We start from the raw sequence: 25,636 nt of genomic DNA, 5'->3' as shown, positions 1-25,636 counted from the left end.
AGCTTAATCTTCAAGATTTCCTGAAGATTATTTGTAAAGTATATCTCTGGTTCAATTTAGACCAAATAAGACTATTTGATGTTGCATTGAATGATATTTTGCATAAATGCACTTATAGCTAAAGTAGGGTTGCCATAATTGTCCACTTTTACCAGGGACAAAATGTGGAACAAATTCAAGACCAAACTGTAGGACAACTGCAGGACAAAACTCAGCCCAAAATGTAGGACATTGAAGAAAAATGGTGGACCTTAAATGTCCTACATTTTGAGCTGAGTTTTGTCCTGCAGTTGCCCTACAGTTTGGTCTTGAATTTGTCCTACATTTTGTCCTGGTAAAAGTGGACAATTATGGCAGCCCTAAGCTAAAGTAAACCAAGAAGCACTCAGTTTTGTTGCTGTTCTTATGAAGAAGTGATTCTGGCCCAGAAAAGTGGTCTGTAATCTTTGCTTTGTTACTGTTGTGTGGCTTCAAGTTATTTCTGACTTATAGCAACCTTAAGGCTACCCTATCACGTGTTTTGGCAGAATTATCACAGAGAAGTTTTGCTCTTGCCTTACTCTGAGGCTGAGAGAGTATGAGTTACCCAATGTCATTCTGTAGGTTTCCATGGCTGAGCAGGGATTTGAACGCTGGTCTTCCATTGCCCTAGGGTGTGTCTACATGGACCCAATAAAACAATGTCATCTAGTTTTCACAGCAAGTTGTCCAAATGACATATGGGGTGATTGGTGTTAGATCCAGGCTTTATCATGGTCTCAGGTCTGGAGGAAAAAGGGGGGAATTTCTCCTCGTTTTGAGTGGAATATCTAGATATTCGCATGCATGCATTGACTGTGCTGAGCTTCATAGTGACAACGGTGTGAGGCCAGGGGCAGGGTTCAGATATACATTTGCATATGGCCAATGGTAGTGGGGGGAGAGAAAAATCTGGAGCAGCCATGGACATGTGGCCTCATACATTGTTATTTATTGGACTGGGTGTGTTTGAAAGAGAGAATTATATGGGCAGATCTCCCGAATTCACCTCATTGTGTGTAGACAAGCCCATGGCCACTGCAGATCAGGGTAAGCCTAAGGTAAGCAGAATTTTCCTGTCAGTGTTGACACCCCCAGGTTGAATACTCAAACAACTACATCATGTTGGCTTTCTTATGTTACAAAGATTTAAAGTGCACTTGAAATATTTGAGCTCCCTTCTTAACTGTGAGCCAATTTTAACTGCTAAACCCATTCCACTTGATCTGCAAAGGCCCTTAAAAATCAGGCTACAGTTTCTGCATTGCTTATGGGAAGTAAATATGCACAAATACACACACACACACACACCACCTGGAATAAGGCTAGAGAGCTAAAGAGGGATGCCACCCATTCAACAACTTCACGGGAAAATTAACCAGGAGTCTCTATAGTCTGTTTTAAAAAAAGAAAGTCATAAAGAGAAGTGACTCATGGAAAACTGTGATAAATATTTTCATTTCAAAAACAATGGTGCCCAGCCCTGGCAGAAGGGCCTCAACACTAGCCATTTCTTGTATCTTTGTACTTAGTCATGCATCTGAAAACACCCTGTATGCTTTTGGTGGTCAGGACTTCTCTTTAGGAATTGATTAAATGTGATCAAATTTTGTTTAACAAAGAAAGTTTGTATCAAAACAGCTTTCTTGTTCTTTTGATTTTTAGTATGCCTAGTGCTGGTGGCTTCTGCTTTTATTACAACTGAAACTGATCTTCTGAAAACTGACCAGATGGAACACTGGAGGAAAAAGAGGGGAATCAGACTCTGTGATACTGGTGGTGTCAAGTTCTGAGCAAATAGGAGTGACTTTCTCCTTAGGCTACCTAGAGAATTTACCACAAGAGGTACCCGAGAGTCCCAGTCCTGGCTTCTCTGAGATTTATCCCTATAGGCTCTTCACTGGTCAGAATGGTTCTGCTGGGAGGCATCATAGGATTTGTTTGCCAACCTGTCACATAGTATGCGCAACCAAGAGCACTTTCGAGTTTTCAGACATATTCATTCTATGCCACCTGCATTCCAGATGACCACAGCAGAGGTCATCTCTCTGCTGAAAGAGAGAGGGCTTCAGTGGTGTGTGCAAATCCCTTGGACTAAGCCTCATTGAACACAGTAGGACTGGCTTCTGAGCATGCATCGACACTGTAGAAATAAATGGCCATTAATGTGGTGCCAAATTATTATTTCTACAATGTAGATGCACCCTTATACATACAAACAACTTTTGTGATTTTAAAAAAATGTTTCAAAGCACGTCCAACAAAACATAACTGGCCAATTGTAATGTATCACTCAATCATTACATCAGTTTCTTCCACAATGATTTTTCCCTTTTGCTTGTTGCTCTTCCAGTGTAGATAAGTATAGGATTGTGGCTGGATAGTTCTATAAAGAATTAACTTATTTCCAGTATTTCTAGGTCATCCCATAACTGGATTCTCAAGCCATCTTACTCTAGGTCAGCAATGGTGGCTCTCCAGATGTTTTCAGACTGTAGATTTTGTCATCCATCACCATTGGCTATATTGGCTAAAACTGATGGGAGTTTCAGTCCAACATTTTGAGGGCTTAAAATAAAGTTAAGAATGTATTATTTTAGAATCTCATGTAACTGTAAAGCTATAACTAATACTATTAATATAATAATGGGAGGTAGCAACAGCAGTAGCAGCTGATTGGTCCAAAGAATTAACATTGTGCAGTTTAGTAAAATGAACTGATTTCCAATTGCATATTAAGAGCAATGTTATTTCACTGAAATTAGATCTTTAGGTGTATATAATTTCCCACCAATGATAGCAAATCCTGTGCCCTAAACTGACTGAGTTCAGCAAACAAAAGACAAAGTGGCATCAGGTGGCTAATTTTGCCATGTAAAGGCCCCAGAGCAGATGGAGCCATCCACTCCATTACCCAATCACCAGTTTGACTTGTGTTTGCTGATCCCCCCCCCCTTTCATGGAATTAAACCCAGGCACTGTCATGCTGTTTGTTTGGATCATGTTTGCCATAGATGAGAGCATCTTAAAACTAAGGGAAGAGAGCCAGGAACTGGGCTATGTCATGTGTTAAAAGCTAAGAACTTGTAGTGTTATGAAGATGGCACAATCATTTTTGAGAAGATCGTATTTTCTCTTATAGTTCACTGACACTTCCTGCAAATCTACTTTTGCAATGGCTCATGGAACCAGCCAAGCTAATTTGTTTGAAGGCCTGAGTAGGTCAGCTCTGATTTGCAGACAAAGGGCCTTTTCACACTGCGTAGTTATAATTCTGCAGTTCCACTTTGGTTGCCGTGACAACATCCCATTGAATCTTGGGATTTGAAGTTTATGGGGAGTACCATATTTAAAATTCTTATCCAGATTGCTCCATAGTGCCTTGCTATAGTAAAAATCTCAGGACTCCATAGGGTGTTGCCATGGCAGTTAAAGTGGGATCAAAGTGGTACAACCGTGTAGGGAGAAAGAGCACAAAGAACCACAAGAAGGAAGAGCATTAAGTGTTGACTTTATCATACAATGAATTTGTGGTACAATTACACCAGCTTAGATCTGCCTTTGGCCCTTTCTTATCACATAATGCCATGACTCTCTTCTACCATTGTTCAATTGCTGTGGGATTGAATTGTGTGTATCTATCTATCTATCTATCTATCTATCTATCTATCTATCTATAAACATCATTCACCACATGGAGTAGTCACCAGCAATTATGGATAGGAAGGTGAGGCAAGTGGAGCAGTACAGGAGAGCAATCAAAGAAACATGCCCCACTGAAGTGGCACCAAAGCAGTATTGCTGGGAGGGTGTGAAAGGGACTATTTCCATAATGTTTTGTTTCTGCTTGCTGAGACTATGTGATTGCTGCAAGACAATAGACTGGTGTGAAACTGCCATGTGAAGCTTCCCATCAGCATAGAACCATGCTTAGATGGTAGACAGAGTAAGCACAGAGGACACCAAGTGTTCTGTTGGAAGGGCAGTCTGGTCCACGAATAAAAATAAGGACCAGTGGAAAGTTGAGCCTTGAAGGAGCCTTGAGCCAACAGCTAGCACCTAAACAACGAACTAGGTAGAGGGCACCTGGTCACAGCTGGAGAGATAATACTATGTTTCTGTTTGAATTATAATTATTATTTCAAAAGAGAATTAGTGTGGTGTAGTGGTTCAAATGTTGAACTAAGACTCTGGGAAATCAGGGTTCAAATCCCAGTTTAGCTATAAAAACTCAGTGGTTGACTGTGAGGAGAAGTTCCTCAGAGAAAGACAGTAGTAAAGTCCTCTGAAGAAATCTTGCCAAGAAAACCCTAGTAGAAGGAGTTGACTTGAAGGCACATAGCAGCAGCAGGAGGAGGAGGAGGAGCAGCAGCAACGTTATTTAAAAATTCATATCTTTAATTAAAAAATAAAAATAATAACACTAGGCAAGTATGTGTTTTTGTCCACTTGCTTGCCTGCCTTTTCTCTTTCTCTCTTGAGAACATGTATGTGGCCATTCAAGTTGTTTGGGTCAAAACTGGAGAACATTCATATATACTTATAAACCTCTTAGTAGGGAAGAAGATAAGACAGCTATGGTTTCTTCTCCCTGCTCTCCCTCCCCTGTTTGTTTTGTGTCATATCTGTCTCCCTTATCAATTACAGCAGGATGGACCTTTTCCCCCCCAAAAGGACCTGTGTGAAAATGGGCTGGGAAAATTTAGCTGCCTTGTCTTCTGCAATGCTGAGCATAATTGCTTTCCACCTTTAAATCTATGTTTGAGGCACTAGGCTAGGGGTGGTAAATCATTGGTGATCCAGGTATTTTGGATTATAGCTCCTATATCATTGCTCATACTGGCTGGGTGTTCTAGGAGCTGACATTCAAAACATTTGTGCACTCCAAAAAATTATATGAAGACAATAAAGCAAGACGACAAATGCTTTGGGCAGGTTTGTGGGGGGGCATGGGTTAATTTTTGGGAAGACAATGTAGACAGAATGAGAGATGCACAATAAAGCTGAATGTTATCAATTTTAAAAAGCCAGTAAGCCTCCATAAATTGTTGCATTGCAAATCCCTTGAGCCTAGGGTTGCCATAGCGCCGGACCTCCAAACCGGGAAAATGTAGGACAAAATTTTCAAATGTAGGACACACAAAAATGTGTACTACATTTGAAAATTCTGTCCTACATTTTCCCTGGCGATCGCGGCGGGGAGCGGAGGCCAAGCGGCGAGGGAAAGCCTCCATTTAAGGAGGCTTTCCCTCCCTGCCTGGGCCCCGGGCCTCACCGCGATCGGAGGCCAGGATCGGGGCCTCTCCTCGTTCCTGGCCCCCGCGGGGACCAGGAAGGAGGGGAGGAGGCCGGCGGCGATCGCCACGGCCTAGCCTCGTTCCTGGCCCCCACGGGGACCAGGAAGGAGGGGAGGAGGCCGGCGCCGATCGCCGCGGCCTAGCCTCGTTCCTGGCCCCCGCGGAGGCCAGGAAGGAGGGAGGAGGCTGCAGGGAGGCGGGGAGGTTGGCGCGGCTGCGTCCAAGAGGCGCCGCCTCCCTGCAGCCTCCTCCGCCCCAGGCCTCGCTGCCCTCCTTTTCCTCCGCGCGGCCATGCGCGGTGGAGGAGGAGGAGGGCAGCGAGGCCCCAAGGTTGCCCAGCAACCCCGCTGCAACCGGGCTTCTCACAGTTTTTGGCTGCACCCGTGCCGTGACCGGGCAGGTGCAGCCAAAACCGGGAAAAACCCGGTTGCAACCGGGTTATGGCAACCCTACTTGAGCCTTAAAACACCATAGTCTGTGGTGAGGAATGCAGGGAACTGCATCTGCAGGGGCGCATGATTCCATCCCTACTTAAATTGGGGTAAAGAGATTGTGGCAAAGGAAACAACCTCTGCAGGGTTTGAGATTCTAGGGGTCTGGATAGTGGGGGGAAATGAAAATAAACCCAAAAACTCTTAACAAAATATATTTTGGTGTCCCAGACCCAACCAGTCAAAGGGAGGGTGTACTGTTTATTATCTGCACATCAAAGTTTTCTGTGGGCACCACCATTTATTAATTTAATTTAGACATGATAAAGTGCAGCATACCATGACACCTTGTAAAAAGAATTAGGGAGGGTGCCTTGCTCCTGCATATTGTCCCAGGCATAATGTCTTCTCTCAGCCACAGCCCCCCACAAAGGAATGCTGTGACTGCCTCCTCTGGTAAAATGCAATGTTTTCTTCACACCACAATAAGTTTGCTAATCAAAATATCACGGGGGTCCTTAGCAAATGCTTTGATGAAATCCAGATAAATGGCATCCACAGCATTCCCATCATCTACTAAACTCATGACCTGATTTTAAAAAAAGATAGTCTGGCAAGACTGAGGCAGCAGTTATATAGAGTAAATGGCTACTAGCTCCCTCCCTAAGCAAGTGAGTGACTTGGAAGAAGCCCCACCCCCTTAGGCCATATGATCAGGGAGAGGGAGAGCACATGGCCAAAGTCAAACAAAAGCCCCCCCCTCCCCTGTCCAATAAGTCTTTAAACAAATAAAAAGACAAGGACGACGACCCCTTTACCAATTATAATTCACATTCAAATCCAGCTTTTTCTGATGTGATGTTTCGGCTCTTAAAACCGACACAAACAAATATAGGTGTGTGATAGGCAGTTTACAAAGAAGGACCTAGCAGAGCTTAGAAAGTTACTTTTTTCTGGGTTGCATCTCCCAGGATTTCTAAGCCAACATGGCCATGTTTTCTTTTCATCCCAGAGGGAAGTGACCAGTGGGGTCCCACAGGGTTCTGTCCTGGGCCTAGTGCTATTCAACATCTTTATCAATGACTTGGATGACTGAATTGAGGGCATACTTATCAAATTTGCAGATGATACCAAACTAGGAGTAGCAGCTAATACCCCTGAGGACAGGATTAAATTTCAGAATGACCTAATAGACTAGAAAGCTGGGCCAAAGCTAACAAAATGAATTTCAACAGGGAGAAATGTAAGGTACTGCACTTAGGGTGGAAAAATGAAATGCACAGATATAGGATGGGGGAAACCTGGCTGCACGAGACTACATGTGAAAAAGATCTGGGAGTCCAAGTAGACCACAAATTGAACATGAGTCAACAGTGCGATGCAGCAGCTAACAAGGCCAATGCGATTTTAGGCTGCATCAATAGAAGTATAGTGTCTAGATCAAGGGAAGTAATAGTTCCACTCTATTCTGCTCTGGTCAGGCCCCACCTGGAATACTGTGTCCAGTTCTGGGCACCACAATTCAAAAAGGATGTTGAGGAACTGGAGCGTGTCCAAAGGAGGGCGACTAAAATGGTGAAGGGTCTGGAAACCATGCCCTATGAGGAACGACTTAGGGAGATGGGTATGTTTAGCTTGGAGAAGAGAAGGTTAAGAGGTGATATGATAGCCCTGTTTAAATACTTGAAGGGATGTCATATTGAGGAGGGAGCTAGCTTGATTTCTGCTGCTCCAGAGAACAGGACCTGGAGCAATGGATGCAAGCTACAGGAAAAGAGATTCCACCTCAACATTAGGAGGAACTTCCTGACAGTAAGGGTTGTTTGACAGTGGAACACACTCCTTCCTCGGAGTGTAGTGGAGTCTCCCTCCTTGGAGGTCTTTAAACAGAGGCTGGATGGACATCTGTCGCGGCTGCATTGATTTAGATTTCCTGCATGGCAAAATGGGGTTGGACTGGATGGCTCTTGCAGTCTCTTCCACCTCTATGATTCCTATGTTTCTATGATTCAGGGAGGTTTGGGGAGCTGTACTCCAAAGAAGAATTTTTTCCTACCTTTGAGAAATAGTAATTAGCTCTCAAAAGTGATCTCCCTGCAAAAAAAGAAAAATAAAAATAAAGAGAAAGAGTAAATAAGGTGAAGGAAGTTATTTTTATGCTATTCCTCTATAGTTAAAAATACCCAGGAAGCCTTTTCTTTATTGATATTATGTATTGTCTTTTAACAATGTCAAAACTTAAGTGTATAATAGAGGGAAAAGTCTGAATAGGAGTGGTTAGTTTCATTTTTTGTTCAAATGTTTATTATTATTAATTCACCCAATGAAACCACCATCAATATGCTTTGGCATAGAGAGGGTTTTGTTCTTTGATTTCTTTAGAGCTCAAAGTTTTAAAAAAGGAAAGGAAACTGGGGATTTGTATGAAATGACATTGTACGATTTTGAGCATTCCCACCCATCAAAACAATTGTCTGATGTCCACAAATACAGATTGCCAGCCCTGAATACCCAAAAATATTTATCCTGCATCTCCTCCTCTTGCAAATATTAACCACCTTGTTTTGACCCCTTGACATACAGAAATTGAACAAGTGAAGCTTTCCCTTGCATATAGTTGGAAAAGCTACATGGCCTGTATCTGCTTCTGCAAATTCAATGCAGTTTGACACCACTTTAACTGCCATAGCTCAGTGTTATGGATTTGTGGGATTTGTAGTTTTGTGAGTTATTTAGCCTTCTCTGCCAAAGAGCTCAGGTGCCACAACAGACTACAAATCCCACAATTCTATATGATTCTGCAGTGTGGCAGCACCCATAGATTAAAAAAATCAGGATGCCAGACTAAGCATAGGAACAGATCCATCCCTTTTTAAAGTAGTGCCAGCCCTATCTAATACAACAGTCTTCCCAAGTTGGTACCTTCCAGATGTTTTAAGCTACAGATCCTTTAACCCCCAGACAGGATTCTTGGAACTAGTAAAAGTTGAATCCCAACACATCTGGAAGGCTATGTGCTGAGAAAAGGTGCATTACAGGGTAGCATTGTTTGTTTATATCTGCAATGCACAGAATCAGGCATAGTGACAACAGATGTCTCAGTCTGGATTGCTATACGGAGAGTCACTTGTTGATGGACAGCCTAAGACAATATGGGAGACAGCTATTCTGGCCATCTCCACATGGCCTAAGTACCACATCCTCCCCTGATCTTCATGGGAAGCAATTGACAACACAGAGCCCAATCCCCAGATCTGATCCAAATGGACAACATCCAGACAGATCAGCACCAAATCCACCATATATCCCCTTAAATTGATTTTAAAAACCTCACCATTTCCAAAGCTTCTGGAATGATGATGGGCAGCTGTTTACAATGTGTCCCATGGTGCCACCTGCTGCTGCCACTGCAAGTCATTCCCTGTGTTGTCAGAACAAGGCACCCAGTCATGTGATTGATGCTGGGTGCCTTGCTTTCAGCCTTCAAGACAGATCTCTTCTGACAGGCCTTCCCTGATTGACAGACCCAGTCCCACTGTTATGGACTGTCCCAATCACTGTCCCAAGATGTCTTGCCTCTGTTATGACTATTTAAAATGATTTTAATGGTATTTTAAAGTGTTTGTTGTTTTTAATTATGTGGATTTGTTTTAAGGAAGGGGGAATAATAGGATTAATTTTATTGTGTTATCTGTTTTTGATTTAAACTGCCTTGATCTTATTATTATTATTATCATCCCATGGCTTCGGGGTCAGAATATTCCATGCTGCTCCCAAAGTATTCTGGCCCATGCAGACACCACATCTATCTTACACTGCTGAGATAAAATGAAGACCCAAGGCATAAAGGAGGAGACTGTGGTAAAGTCTTTAAAATGTCAGAGGAGGAACCAGCTACCTTCCAGAGGCAATGTGGAAGCAGACACCGGACTATTGTTGTATTGGAGTTGAAATACAATGCCTGTTCCAAGAGGCTCCTGGCCTCCCCTTGTTGCACTACACTAATGACCTTCCTGAATAGGGTTGGTACGTCAGGAGCAGCCTAGGCCCTGTGATTTTAGGGCCCAAATATGAGACCTAATGATGTGATTAGGCATTAGACATTAAGTGTCAACTGTAATTGCTTGGGGCATATAGGTCAAAAAAGAAACACCATATTTATTGAAAGAGGGAAAAGTGTTTGTTTTAAAACTACATTTTTTTTGAGCTCTGCATGGAACCTGGGGAAAGAAAACTACACTTTCCTCAGTTCTGTTTTCAACACCTTGGAAAATACTGCATTTAAGAGCACAGGGAAATACAGTCTAGCCAATGTTGAATATGATGTTCTTGCCTAAGGACCCCCCCCTTTTTTTTTTTTTTACCCTGAGAACAAGAGAAGAGTGTCCAAGCACTGAGATGTGGAAATGCTGTTCCAGATTTCTTCCATAACAGAACTAAAGCCAAAATGGTACAAAAGAAACCTAGCAAAGAAATAGCATCACTGAAGTCAAGAAGTTCAAGCTGTTGCTTTGGATGATGACACAAAATGGAATGTGATAAAGACCACTAACAATGTGGATTCATTTCTCACAGACCAGATTATCTTGTGTTATCTTGAAAGTCAGCAGAGGAATAACCTAGGCTGCTGGTCTACCATGAAAAGAGAGCAAAACTAGGATAATATAGAAAGAAACCTGTGTTGGTATCACTCCCTTGGCATTCATGAAGTGAATATTGTTGAGGTGTCACTGGAGGGTTCAGGGAATGTGGATCACAATAGATGATACCCTACATGGGAGGTGACACACTGCTCCCCAAATACCTGCCTTTTGGCAGAAGCAGTGGTATTTGCCTGCATCCCCTTAAAACACAGGAGCTCAGTAAAAGAAATGGTGTGAATGGGTGAAGGCTAAAATAAAGGAGAGGTCTCAGGTTACTAAATACTTTTAAAAATTAAAAATTAATTTTCTGATTTTTTTTTTTAAAAAACCATTCTTTTTAAATTTTACTTAAAAACATCACATCATGCCATTTTTAACCATATGAAATTATGTATATATAAATACATTAAGGCTGTGCATATAATATTGTAATTTAAATGTATAATTTCAGTTTTGCTAGTTGTTTATGTCACAACATAATGATGTACAGGAATTATGATTTATGGGTAACGTTAGTACAAAAACATAACTATAAGGATTCTGTATAGTGTGGTATGGGACGAATTTAATGGGGTGGTAGTGACTGCACCAAGTAATACCAACCCTAGTGAAGCCACTGATATTGTAAAAAGATGACACACCATATGTAAGCTTTGTAGTGTTTCTCACAGGCAGCAGAGCCTGTAGTTGCTGAAAACCCTCTTAAAGTGGTACATTTATGAAAAACCACTCACAAAGTGCAAACACACATATAAACAAGAGTTTAGGACATCTTATGCAAACCACTCTTAAAGCCAAAATAAATTTGCTCTTTTGCAAAAGTTTGTATTAAATATTAGCTGGAAATTCTATTTAGGTTGAAACATTTTAACATTTTTTCAACATTTGATCAACAGTGGACACTTTGGGAGGCTGACGTACAATTGCATATGCCAGGACTACTAGATCATTAAGAATTTTCAAGGTTTCATTTCATATTTAATAGATGTCCTAAATGGAACTAGGACAGACAGTGTAGTTTATCAAACGGGAGGAATTTCTCTTAAATTCAAATGAAAAGAAAGTGGGGCCAGAATGCATTCACGTAAAGTCGCTAGTTTAGCACAATTACGTGAATGCGCATTGCATTCAAACTGGCTTCCCATTGCCCGAAAATAGCATGCCATTGCCCGAATTTGCGTGTAGTGGGTTATCACACAATAATGTTAAACCCCATGATTGCGTTCAGATTGCCATTGGATTATACTTCCAATTTCCCTTGTCTGATAAACTCCAGTGATTAGAGTGGCAGCCTCAGGAAAACTCCCATTCATATCTTCTATCAGCCATGAAGCTCACTTGGTGATCTTGAGCCAGTCACTTTCTTTCTCTCCACATCCCCATGAGGGAATGTAAATCTCAATAGAAAAGAAATTATTTGCTATGGGTTACGTAGAACAATGTTTTAATATGGTGCAAGTATTATGTGCTCAGGCAGTGGGGATGAAGCTCCCTAAGACCAGTTGGAATGAGAATTGTGGTTTCATCTTGTATTCATAGGAAAATGAAAACCCGAGTTTATAGATTCAGCATTTGGCATTATCTTTTAAAGTTTAGTCTAAAATTCAGAGTGGGTTTATTACCCAATGACACAAAAGCCATGAGCTGCCATTGGTGTACCTCTTCCAAGGTCAAAATGGCATCTTTCCCAGCAGGCTTGAGCTCTGACAAGTCTTATTTTGATTCACACCATTGTTCTTGGCATGGGAACCTGTCATCCAGTCATTACTCCCAGAGATCAGGTCAAGAAATGCGTCTAAATCAGCACTTTCTTCTAGGCACAGGCTTTACCGTGGGACCACATCACAGCAGAAACTTTACGGCCTTCAAAACAGCTGCTGGAAATGGCTGCCGTCAGCGATCTATGATAAGGGCTCCCATTGTTTCATATGCTGTCAACTACTGTGATGATTGTTAGCACTAGGGAAGGCTAGAAAAGGTGGCGCCACACAGTTGTACTTGCAAGCAACAGAAAGGTTTTTACTTGGAATTTACTTCTGTTTGCTTTTGGAAAGCTGGTGGTGGAGGCAGGTATTAGAACCTATGCAGTCTATTCCTATTCGGTCACTGAAAGAGTTTGAAGGGGTTTCCTTGGCTGTTCAAAGTATCTCTGAAATCAAGACTCCCTTCAGCTGGCAGAAACAGTTCTGATTAATCCTGTTGTTCCACTTTTTCTGCTGCTTTTAAAATGTCCTAATTTCTCTCTCCACTTCCCTCTTTCTCACTTTGTCCCCAGCTTATTTACATTGCTGCAGACAGAGTTCAAAGTGCAAAAGTAGTCCGTACTCAATTTACTCAGTAGTGGGGAAAGGAGAGGAGCTCTTCCCAGGAGGCTCAGGCAAAAGCAAACTGCTGCAGCCTGTCCTGGCTTGTGTCTTCTTCCTGCCATCTTGACCACACTCTTGACTATGCTTGGCCACATCTGCCCCAATTTCCATCTGTGAAATGGTCAAGCTCCATCATCTTCATCATCAGTTATATACTGCTTTTTCCCCAGTCCAGAACTCAAGGCAGATTTCAAAAGTTTAAAAAGACAGTTAAAAACTTACATCATAAAGAAAGCTAAATATATAATTAAACTACCAATAAAATTGAAAGGAGTTAAAAGCATAAGCTTTAAAAAGAAGAACAAGAAAGACAAGCAACATAGCACATGAAAATCCCTTCCCCCTTGAGCAGTCAAGTCCCAGAGGCCTGCTGGAACAAAAGGTTCTTCACCTGCCTACCAGTGTTGCCAATTACCCTTGAAGGAAATCCCCCTGAAAATCCCCGAAACGCCCCCAAATTCCCCGGGACACCCGGGTCAGGGATGGGACATCCGGGTCAGGGGTGGGACTTCCGGGTCGAGGGACTGCAAAGCACTACTGGAAGTCAAAAGGAGGAGGGGACTTCTGGGTCGGCCATTTTTTGGGGTGGGTGGGGACTTCCAGGTCGGCCATTTTTGGGGCGGGAAAGGCATTTTCGGCCATTTTTGGGGGGTGGGAAGTGAAATAATTCCCTATGAACAGAAAGGCTTTTAATTCCCCAACTGAAAGATTTAACTCCCCGGGAAATTCCCCCCAAATTTTTAATACCCAAAAATTCCCCGGAAAGGCTTTTTATTACCCGGAAATCGGAGAATTCCCTGGAAATTGGCAACACTGCTGTCTATAAAAGGAGAGCAAGAAGAGAATCAGCCCAGCCCCTCTAGTAAGGGAGGTCCAGAGCGTGGGAACAGCCACCAAGAACACCCTCTGGAAAGCTGTGTTCTAGATGCACTGGAAGTAAAGCTACCTGGGGCTTGATGGAGGCCCTCCTAATGGCTGGCCGTGTGGTGCTCTACCACTGGAGGGAAGAGTACATCCTGGTGGCCACTGGAGGCAGAGAAATGTCTAGAAGTCCAGAGACCCTGAAAGCACTGGGATGGTCTCTGCCTTCATAGTCCCTCATTCCATCTTAGTGTTTTTGCCTTGAAAAGCCAGCTTCACCATTTTACATTGCAGAGGGCACAGAGCCCTATACACCTCAGGCAGGTCACACCCATTGTAACATTGTGCACAACAATGCAGCAAAGAACCAAAATAGAAATCAAAGTAACTTCCAGTTTTGGCTTCAGCTAGTTTTGTCTCTTTTTATTTTTCCTTTTCTGTTTGTTATATTCTTCCTTCCTTCCTTCCTTCCTTCCTTCCTTCCTTCCTTCCTTCCTTCTTTTGGGAGGCATTTCTTTGCTTTGCAGCACTTTTATAGCATCTAACTGTAGTAGGGTTGCCATAGTTGAGGACTTCCAAACCAGGACAAATGTAGGACAAGGTTTAAAAATGTAGGACTTTTTTTTTTAATTTCCTGGCCAGGAAATTAAAAAAAAATGCCCTATATTTTTAAACCTTGTCCTACTTCTCCTTCCCAGCTTGGGAGGAAGCCTCGGCCTGCTCCCAGGCTGGGAAGGAGGCGGGGGCCGCTCCTCATCGCGGCTTCCTTCCCGGCTTGGGAGGAAGCCTCGGCCTGCTCCCAGGCTGGGAAGGAGGCGGGGGCCGCTCCTCATCGCGGCTTACTTCCCGGCTTGGGAGGAAGCCTCGGCCTGCTCCCAGGCCGGGAAGGAGCGCGAGGGCCGCCTGTCATTGCGGCGATCGCCGCGGTGGCAAGCGGCCTCCTCCTCCTTCCTGGCTTGGGAGGAAGCCTCGGCTTGCTCCCAAGCCGGTAAGGAGGCGGGGGCCGCTCCTCATCACGGCAATCGCCGCGATGGCAGGCGGCCTCCTCCTCCCGTGCCTTGCGGAGGCCTTGGAGGACCCTGCGGCCGGAGCTCCGACTGCGGAGCCGCTTCCAGGGCCTCCCTGGGGCCTGGGAGACAGCGTCTCCCAAGCCCCAGAGAGGCCTTGGAGGACTGCGATCGCGGAGCCGCCTCCAGGGCCTCGCTGGGGGGGGGCGTCCTGGGGCGGGGCCAAACCGGGGCAGGACCGTGCGGACCCACCCCAAACTGGGAAAGTCCCGTCCCCAGGAGGGATATGGCAAGCCTAAACTGTAGCATCTTGGCATTTTGCAGGCTTGTGGTGTGTGTGCCTGGCAGGGTTTGATGGAAATGAGAAGGCACAAAACTTCCTCATGGTGTTGCATGAAACTTGCAGTCTGCAGTTTCTCTGGACCTTATCACACTAGACGAATCCCCTGCAGAAACGGGATTTAAAAGTAAGAAAAATCCGCAAATGGAGGATGTTTTTCAGACGATGTTTCTTCCAAACAGCAATAGCACAAAAATAAAGCGAAAGGAAAGTCATCAAAAATGACACTTGTTTACTTTCAGGAACTTCCCATTTGCTTTATTTTTGCATTATTGCTCTTTGGCACAAACATGTTTGAAAAACATCCCACATTTGCAGGGTTTTTTCTACTTTTAAAATTCTGTTTCTGCATTGGATTGTCAAGTGTGATAAGGTCCTCTGTCCCTGCTCTGGGGCAGGGGCCACAGTGGAGTCATGGAGATTGCATAATCTCCTCGGGCCACACCTTTTCCACCCTGGCTAATGGAAGGACGAAACCTAAGAAGGACAAACACTCTAACCTGAAGTAAATTGGCTTCACACATTTCTGTTATATTCTGGTCAAGTATATTTTGACAGAACATCTGAAACCTCATGATTTCTTTGAATAGGGACCAAAACAAATCTTGAATAGGAACATTTGTGTGTGTGTTGTGTGCCTTGAAGTCATTTCCAACTTATGGCAGCTCTAAGTCAGGGGGTTTTCTTGGCAAGATTTGTTCAGAGGAGGCTTGTTATTGCCTTCCCCTGAGGCTGAGAGAGTGTGACTGTCCAAGGTTACCCAGTGGGTTTCATAGCCAAATGGGGAATTGAACCCTGGTCCAGAGTGGTACCTTTAGTATAGTTGATTAGCACTGTGATAGTACTTATTGAGAGCCAGTGTGGTCTAGTGGCTTGAGCACAGGACTACAACTACAATGCTTCACATAACTGCTTAGCCATGGAAACCCACTGAGTGTCTGTGGACGGGTCACACTCTTTTAGCTTCAGTGGAAGACAAAAACAAGCCCATTCTGAACAAATCTTGCCAAGAAAAATCTGTGATAGCTTTGCCTTAGGGTTGCCACAAGTCAGAAACAACTTGAAGGCACACAATAACAACTTATTAAAAATAATAATCTATTATCCCTCTTCAAGCTGCCATTACAAACTAGCTACAGTCCACCCATCAAGTCCTTTTGCCATCCAGGGCAATGGGCAGGATGATTTAGGTTTGCTTCTCCTTTCAGGAAAGCACATTTGCTGTAACACAGAACCTGTTTCAGTCCGTGCTCTCTGCCCTTCCCAGTGACCACATCAGACATAATTTCTTTTGACCTTAACATTCATTCCCACACCCTAGATGTGGCGACTGATACAGTGAGGCCTACCACCTTGTTCTTTCCTCTGAATGAGTCAGATGTATGAGTCAGCCAGCTTTTGTGCTGCAGGGGACTTGGAAGACTTTGAAAAGCACTGTGGGTTTGGGCCAAATGAATTGCTTACTCCTTTGAGGACAAGAGATAGTGTTGCTGCACACAGATAATTTTGTTTCTCAGATTTGCAGTGGAAAAGAACGGGCTGAAGGAATAGTCCATTACATTATTTACTTGTTCAAGTTTTACTTTTGTCAGAAAAGCCCAGTGAAGTACTTATGGCAAAATGATACAATTAAAAAAATAATTTTAATCATTTCCCATCATTTTGGCCATAATTATACAAACACAGCAAAATTATAAATAAATAAACCAACAGGATGGATTGGCTGGTTTAGGAATAGCAAGTGGGAGTGGGAGGAGACTCAAGCCCTGTCTTGGCACCTCATGGATGTAATGCCGGAAGTGCAATGAAGAGGCTTATCATACGTGGGCAGTGGTGCAGCTGTGCAAAAGAAGAGAGGTGTGATAACAAATCTTTTCAAAGTGGTTCGTTCCTGTGTTTCCTTTAATGACACAAATGCCATGAGAGTCAAGGCTACTGTGCTAATGTGCTAATGAGAGCGTGTGACTTGCCCAAGGTCACCTAGCGAGTTTTCATGGCCAAGTAGGGATTCGAACTTTGGTCACAGCTCAGCACTCAAACCACCACACCATGCTGTACACTAATATTAAGTGGGACACATGGCTAGCCTTTCTGGACTCTTCTTTTTTCAGCTCTATGTGTTCTCTTGCATAAAAGGAAATCTCAGCTTATACCTTCAAATTACAGTATCATATGCACAACCAGAATGTATTTACATATACACAGTGAAGATTTGGTGAAAATGTGATGTTAAAGAAAATTTAAAAAGAGTAAAAATTTCAAAAAAATTAATTTTCTAAAAAAATTAAATTTTGAAATTTGAAAATTTAATTTAGAAAATTCTGGAGCCATTCCTTTCTCCTACCACTGAGCTTTCCACCCACTCCACCATGTCTCTAAGCATTTTAAAGGGAAGCAGATGAATGCCACAGCCTGTATCTGCCAAAATGTAGGTGTTTGAGGAGCAGTGGTGTCACCCCCCTTTAGGATGGTGTCTGCACACCGTGTACCCCACCTAATGACACCACTGCCTGGCATGTTTAAAGTAGTGCCAGGTTTATAATTTCAGAATTAACTTCAGATAGCATAGCTTTATTTTGAAAACAGTTTCTGTCTTACAAAGAAGAAAGCATGATTTTTTAAAAATAAAATGGAAGGAAAGATCTTACATTCTTTTTTTCTAAAGATTCCTGCTCCTAACCTTGGGCAGAAACTGCCTGGACAGGGAGATCATTAGGATGGGGTCTTCATTTTAAAAAAAAAGCCTTGCTTAGGCTTTCCAGATCAGAGGCATTCCAGGCCCTGGGCTTTCAGAACCTAATCTTGAGACTAGGCAGGCCTCAGTCAGGTTACAGAGATTGGAACATAGTGATGTTACAGGGGATGCACACCATGATGATACCATTAAGCATGATGCATTAAATATCATCCCAGATACTCAGAATGTGCCATTCAAATAAAATCACAAAATATAATAAATGAGAAAAATATTTCTCTGGTTGGAAGTTAAATTTTTCAAGCTCTGCTCTGAACAGGAAAAAAAAAAGTTTCCTTGCCTTTAAAAAAAAGAAAAAGAAAAAGAAAACTACCGTACTTGCACAAGAACTGCTTTTTAACAACAAAAGGAAGTTGCAATCAAGCCAAAGAAAGTTTTCCAAACTCTAAATAGACACTCACACACACAAAGTCTTAGGTGCCTTTGGAAATCTGACAAGCAGGGCATGAGGACACTATAGTATCTCCTTGCATGTATGTCCCCTGCCCTGTTAAGATGTTTTCCCTGTTTCTCTGAAGAATGACATTCTTCATAAGAACCAGAGACAGCACTGTGTTTCTCCAGTGGCCAGATAGATGCCTCTGGGAAGCCCAAAAGCAGGGCCTGAGGGCAACAGCATCCTCCCACTCATACGCCCCACCAACCTGGTACAGAAACACATACTACCTCTGAACCTGGAATTATTGTATAACCATCATGCATGATTAGTAATGATTGATAGCTTACATGCATTTATCTATTATCTTTTTAAAGTAATCTAAGGGGCTGTGCAGACCAGCAGTTTGGGCTGGGTTGGGGGCGAAGTTGGGGCATAGTGTCTACATGGCCACCCCTTTTACAGCCAGATCATGGCTGCCACAACTTCCTGCCATGGCCCTGATCTGGGCTTTCCATGGCGCAATAGCCATGGCGCCACTGCTTTATGGTACTCCTTCAGCGCTGCATCGTGTGGACACAATGCCAGAGGAGTGCCATCTGTACAGCCCTACATTGGCCCAGCCTTATAGATTGTCAACATGTTGGGATTTTGCAATACTTTTTCCTCTCTCAGTAGGGAAACTTTTAGTTCTTCCATTTTTGCATGGCAAAGTGATATATAGGCGTGTAACAGACCGCCCGTTTGGGGCGGCCTGCACCCACCCCTTTCCCCGCTGTATCGGGGCCTCAGCTGCCAGAACGGCAGCCTCCGAGGCCCCAATCCACCGCTTTCCAGGCCGCTTCCCCGCAGCCTGGAAAGGGGTGTCCTTGGGGCTTCAAGCCCGTCTGAACGCTGCACCAGTGACGCAAACAGCAAAAGGAGCTCCTTTTCGCACTGTGGAAAGGGCGCTCTATGAGCCCTCATGCGGCGCAATGACGTCACGTCCACGCTGCCTCGTTTGGAGGCGGCGCATTCGTGACGGCGTCATGGTGGCCCCCGTGTGGAACGGGAGCCGCAATTTTGTACGTGCTGAGAACGTACTAGGGTTGGGGGCATCCGGAAGGGACGCCCCTTTCTAACCCTAGTACGTGCTGAGCACGTACTTTTATGCCCGTCTGTAATAGGCCATAATGCACAAAAAGAGTTCTGCTTTTTAAAAGGAGGGGGGGAGGGAGCAAGGAAAACCAGGTTGCAACTGTGTGCATATTTCACAGATACCTCATGGGTTTATGATGGGGAAAGGCATGTTATATTGTTGCAGAAGTGATCGCTGTCATAAGAACATAAGAAGAACTATATTGGATCTGACTAAAGGCCTATAGTCCATTTTGCTCAGGCAATGACCAAATGGATGTTTATTAGAAACCCACAAGCAATATATGGGCACAACTGCAGCCTCTTTATGTTCTCCAGCTGCTCCAGACTAGGAACCAAAACTATCCAATTATTCTAATGCTAACAGAGATCCCTTAAAACAGTTTGGACATACCAAGACATTTTAAACTAAACAGGGGAGGGGATGAGACCGTGGATCTATTACTTCAAGGGGAAATAAATGAACTTCTCCTTCACCTGTCCTAGGGTTGTACGTGAGCCGTCCATATGCTGAATCCTATTTCTGGCAGGAATTAGGCACTGAGACAACTCCCACACGTTCCAGAGTACCTTTGGGAGAAGCAGTCATGAAACTGACTCTCTGCCCATGATAATGGACCAACTTGCTGCTCCTGAAATTGAGTTTGTCTTCCTGCCAGTGGTTTTAACAAAACTATGCTTATCTCTGAACAATAGTGTGGAATGACCACTTTAGACAAGACCTTCTCAGCAAAAGCACTTGATGCTCCATGTCTATAGAGAAGTCTTGCTTAGCGCTCTGGCAAGGAAGCACAAAAAGAATTTAAAATGATTAATCTGATATCATTTCCTGGAGGAAAAAAACATTGATCTTTATCAGTTCAGCTCTTGGCATAGAATGTTATAGCTTTATCACTGGTGGGAGGGAGTGTGGAAGGACTGTTGAGCTCTCATCTGATTCTGTAATTATATACCAGCTATCATTCCTTGGTGTGGGTGGAAGTTATTGTGAACCATATTGCAAAGAGGAATTAATCCTACTTTTTAAAAAAAAAGAAAAAGAAAAAGGGATAGCCTGAAAATTCAGGGTGGAAATGATGAAAAGCAGATCCATTTGGTTTGGCAATTTAGCTTCCTGTTTAAAAAAAGTCCGGATTAGGAGAGTTCATGTTTAAATTTGGAATAACCTGACAACTATGCTATAATGAATGATTAGGACATGAACAGGCTTGAATCTCAGAAAACCTATTGGTTTATTATAGGGAGGGTTTTGCGTCTTCCCTTTGAATGTGTGAGGTAAGTGTAGAATGATTGCCTTGACTTGTTTTCTCTATTATGGATTTATTTTGTGAAAGAAAACAAGACACCGAATAAGTGTTTGGCATTTTACAGTAATATATCATGAGATCTTTGGAGACTGCAACAGAGCTCATGGGATATTTTTATTGAGTAAAAAGGTGATGGTGGAAGATATGAGGGACTGATTCTGCACAACTAAGAAATAAGACCTTGGCTCTTATCACGCGTGAGACTGGAACTCAAATCCAGAGCCAATCTGAAGTGAAGGAGAAGCAGAGACAATTTGAATCCAAGGCAATTCACGTGATGAATTATCAGACATGAAGAACGAAATTGTAGTCATTACTGAGGCAAAGCGGAGCAAGTGCACATTGAATTACCACACTGGTACATACCATGCGGATTCAATGATTCGAATTGAGACTCTTGTGCATGCTCAGTGGGGGTCTGAATGCATCATGAACCTTTGCACTTCTGGGGTGAAGAAGGGGGCCACTTCCTGGTTCCAGTTTCACGTGAATGCTAGCCTCACGTGAATGACAGCGTCACGTTTCCTCCTCCCTTCTATTTTATTCCCCCTTAAACATGTGAATGTGCCATCCTTGCCAGCCCCCCAAACCCTGCCAGAATCATCCAAATGTGCCCTCCTTGACAGTCCTCCATTCCTCCCTGAAACATCCAGCACTCTTTCTATGGGCTTTGGAGTCCGTTTTTTCATCCTAACCAGCAGCCTTTTCTATAGGTTCTGGACTCCGTTTTTGCATTCAAACCAGCGGCCTTTTCTATGGGCTTTGGAGTCCATTTTTGCATTCAAACCAGCAGGCTTTTCTATGGGCTCTGGAGTCCTTTTTTCATCCTAACCAGCAGCCTTTTTAATGGGCTTTGGAGTCCGTTTTTTCATCCTAAACAGCAGCCTTTTTATGGGCTTTGGAGTCCATTTTTTCATCCTAACCAGCAGCCTTTTCTATGGGCTTTGGAGTCCATTTTTTCATCCTGACTAGCATCTTTTTCTTTGGGCTGCATTCTGTTTGCATTCAAACCAGCACCCACTGCCCACTTTCAGATCTGTCCATGTTAAACCGTGAATACATTCATTCCCCGGTAGCTTTCTGCCCTTTCCCCAGCGGCATTTCCCTCTCGGCAGCAATGGAAGCAGATAGAGTACCGGAAACAAATGGAGCAAAATTGCAACACCGCATCATGGGAAATGAGGGACCTTGGAGGTTTGGGGGGTGTGTGTACCAGGATGGAAGCAAAGTTGCATTCCACACCAGACCAATTCGGATTGAAATTGAAGTAAGCTTGGAAACAATTTTTGTGAATTCGCTTGTTACCGAATTCACAAAAATGAGGAGTCACTTTGGACTGACTATCGATCCGCCTCAGAACAACCCCCCCATAGAAAGCGATCACGTGTGATAATACATCATGTTTTAACATGAATTTGCATGGTTGGACCAGGAGTGACTCCGCATCTGAGCTGCAAAACCCCTCGTGTGATAAGGGCCATTGTTCACTATGGCTGCATCTACAGTGCAGAATGGATGCGGTTTGAAACCACTTTAACTCTCATGTCTCAATGCCATCAAATTCTGTAGTTTTGTGAGATATTTAGCGTTCTCTCTTAGCAACTTCTGGTGCCACAACAAACTACAAATCCCAGGATTTCATAGGATGCAGCCATGACAGTTAAAGCAATGTCAAACTACATCAGTTTTGCAATGTGGCAGCAGCCTCAGCCTTGTTTTATTTATTTTTTCCAATTCAAATTGTAGCTCTGGTGATAAATTGGAGAAACTAAGTGTCACTTCACATATCCGCAAATTCCAGACCCTCAGCACTATCCTAACATGAAGATGCACTGGCCATAGAGGTTTAGGATTAGGCAAAAGCCTCTTCTGCTCTCAGAATACCCAACTCTCAGATATCTGTTGACAGAGGAATCTGCTGACAGAACTGCTCTGCTGGTGAAAAGCTGTCATCAAAAGAGTTAAGGAGGAATGCAGAGGAGGCAGATCAAAGAAGGAGATGACTTATATTCAACCACCTTCAGAGCCAGGACACAGCCACAATGCTAGTACAAAGTTAGCCCAGGGCAAAGGTAGTCATAGATGTTTTCAAACACCACAAGGCTGGGAGAAGTTTCAGTTTAGCATATCTTCAGCTGGCCTAGTGTTGGTTCTTCTGGCCAAGAGCCATCTTGGCCTGATAAGACTTCATTCCTAGCACTGCAGATTAGAAAGCAATGTGAAACTTCCATCTTTCCTTCCTCAATAGACTCTTTGTCATGAGAAAAAAGATGGAAGAAGCTGAAGGAAGACGGATCACAAATGAAACATGACAACTTCTGGACTTCTCATTCTGTGATAGGGGCAGGACAATTTCACCATAAAAACCTTCTCAGAAGGGTCCATAGAAGACTTTCCCACTGAATAATTAAGACTGTAATGTATGATATCACATGCAATGTTCCAAGAGTAATTTAAGGCAGTAGGGCCAACAACCATTTTTATCTCACTGTGCACATATCTGGGGGAGGGGGATAAAAAGGAAATGAAAGAGAGGATAGGACTCATGTGTGTTTACAAATAATAATTAATTAATTAAACTGTGCAAAACATCTTTTACTAACCAGATATTTTATAAATATGTTGGATAATACTGTCATTTTTGCTAACCATATATGTGGATTCCAATCCCCATTATACCCAGGCAACATGGGGGGGGGGGGGGAGAGCACCAGACAGGAGAATGCTGCTGTAAAGGATACAGTTTCTGTGAATGAATGAAGCTTGTCTCACTCCTGCATGACAAGCTGCACTAACCTCTTGTATTTGAACATACTGGTTGACTGGCCAAACCCAAAGGATGCACAACAATGGCTTCTTTTCATCCTGGAGAGAAGTGACCAGTGGGGTCCTACAGGGTTCTGTCCTGGGCCCAGTGCTATTCATCACCTTTATCAATGACTTGGATGACAGAATTGGGGGCATACTTATCAAATTTGCAGATGACACCAAACTAGGGGGAGTAGCTAATACCTCAGAGGGCAGGATTAAAGTTCAAAATGACCTGAATAGATTAGAATGCTGGGCCAAAGCTAACAAAATGAATTTCAACACGGAGAAATGTAAGGTACTGCACTTAGGGCAGAAAAATGAAATGCACAGAGATAGGATGGGGACACCTGGCTGCACGAGACTACATGTGAAAGGGACCTAGGAGTCCAAGTAGACCACAAATTGAACATGAGTCAACAGTGTGATGCGGCAGCTAACAAGGCCGAATGTGATTTTAGGCTGCATCAATAGAAGTATGGTGTCTAGATCAAGAGAAGTAATAGTGCCACTATATTCTGCTCTGGTCAGGCCCCACCTGGAATATTGTGTCCAGTTCTGGGCACCACAATTTAAAAAGGATGTTGAAAAACTGTAGTGTGTCCAAAGGAGGGCGACTAAAATGGTGAAGAGTCTGGAAACCAAAGTCCTATGAGGAATGACTTAGGGAGCTGGGGATGTTTAGCCTGGAGAAGAGAAGGTTAAGCTTAGGGTGATATATGATAGCCCTGTTTAAATACATGAAGGGATGTCACATTGAGGAGGGAGCCAGCTTGTTTGCTGCTGCTGCAGAGACTAGGACCCGGAGCAATGGATGCAAGCTCCAGGAAAAGAGATTCCACCTCAACATTAGGAGGAACTTCCTGACAGTAAGGGCTGTTCGACAGTGGAACAAACTCCCTCGGAAGGTGATAGAGTCTCCTTCTTTGGAGGTCTTTAAACAGAGCCTGGATGGCCATCTGTCAGGGATGCTTTGATTTGGATTTCCTGCATGGCAGGGGGTTAGACTGGATGGTCCTTGTGGTCTCTTCCAACTCTATTATTCTGTGATTCTATGATTCTACATATCTATTCTTCTGCATTTGGTCTGCCACCAGATGGATTGTGCACATGTGTGTGTGTGCGCGCACACACACACACGCGCGCACACACAAACAAACACAATCATGTTTTCATTTTGAAATCTTTGGCTATGCAGTGACAGCATATATATGCATTCACATCAGTGGAATAATTCAACTGTGGTACTAATGAGAGAATATCACATCAGCCTGTTCCATATTGTTTGGTGGTCAAGCACGCACCAAGTATGACCTCAAAGGGAGCTACTTCCTAGCAAGTACACTTATAATTGTTCACACAAGTGCACTTAAGTAGTATTGGGGGAGGGTTGGTGAGGCCGATAATGACTTCCTTGTACTACAAGTGATGTGAGTTCTACATTATAATTAAAAAAACAACAACAAGAGAATGTGAAGAATGCATTCAAAGCCTGCTGAGGAAAACCCATCTATAATCATTAAGCCCTTCTGAGTATTGTTGCACCAGATCTGAATGACTACAGGCTGGAAAGAGCAGCCATTCTGCTCTTTCAGCAGACTCATTATCAAGACTCCTATTGTATCCAAATATAGAGTTTAGTGGTGTTACAGTGTGCTTACGCATCCTCATTTTGAACAGTGATGCAAATGAAAACACGGAAAGGTTTATCGTATATTGGAAATATTAATGAATAACTATGAGAAAGGCATACTTTGGTTGGACTTCTTTTGTTCCTATGAAGTAAAGCATTTCACTGCAAATTGGGCTGTTACCTGTGGTACCTACTATAAGCATTTTTCTTCACTTGTGGTACTTGCTATAGACATTTTGTAGCTCATTACTGGTGAATTGCATTCTGAACAGGATAGGCCTCTGGCCTAATCCAAAAAGACTGGTTATGTTCTGCTAAAATGCACTGAATGCATAAGAATCACCACTGGTTCACTGGTTTCTACCAAGCTAGGATTTAAGACAGGGGTGAGAATCCTTCAGGTCTCCAGATGTTGTTGGTTGGGTGTTGGTACTATTGGAACAAGCTGTAGTTTTGAAAGGAGTCCAAAATACTATAGCTGTTAATTGTGTTACCTGTAACAAAAATAGCTCCAGGAAGTGGAACTTTTCTTTCTTCTCCTCCTCTCCCTGCCACCAAATTTGCAAGTTAAAGAAAAGCCTGGCACAATTGGCCTTTGTATCTAGGTGATGTTATTCTCATACCATGCTTGCATGCCACAGTTAATGCTACTACATT

The sequence above is a fragment of the Sceloporus occidentalis genome, unplaced genomic scaffold, assembly GCF_023333645.1.
Source record: "Sceloporus occidentalis isolate IW3139 unplaced genomic scaffold, rSceOcc1.0.p SCAF_4, whole genome shotgun sequence".
Lineage (NCBI taxonomy): Eukaryota > Metazoa > Chordata > Lepidosauria > Squamata > Phrynosomatidae > Sceloporus > Sceloporus occidentalis.
The sequence above is the reverse complement of the archived record's forward strand: the minus strand, read 5'-3'. Positions refer to the sequence as shown.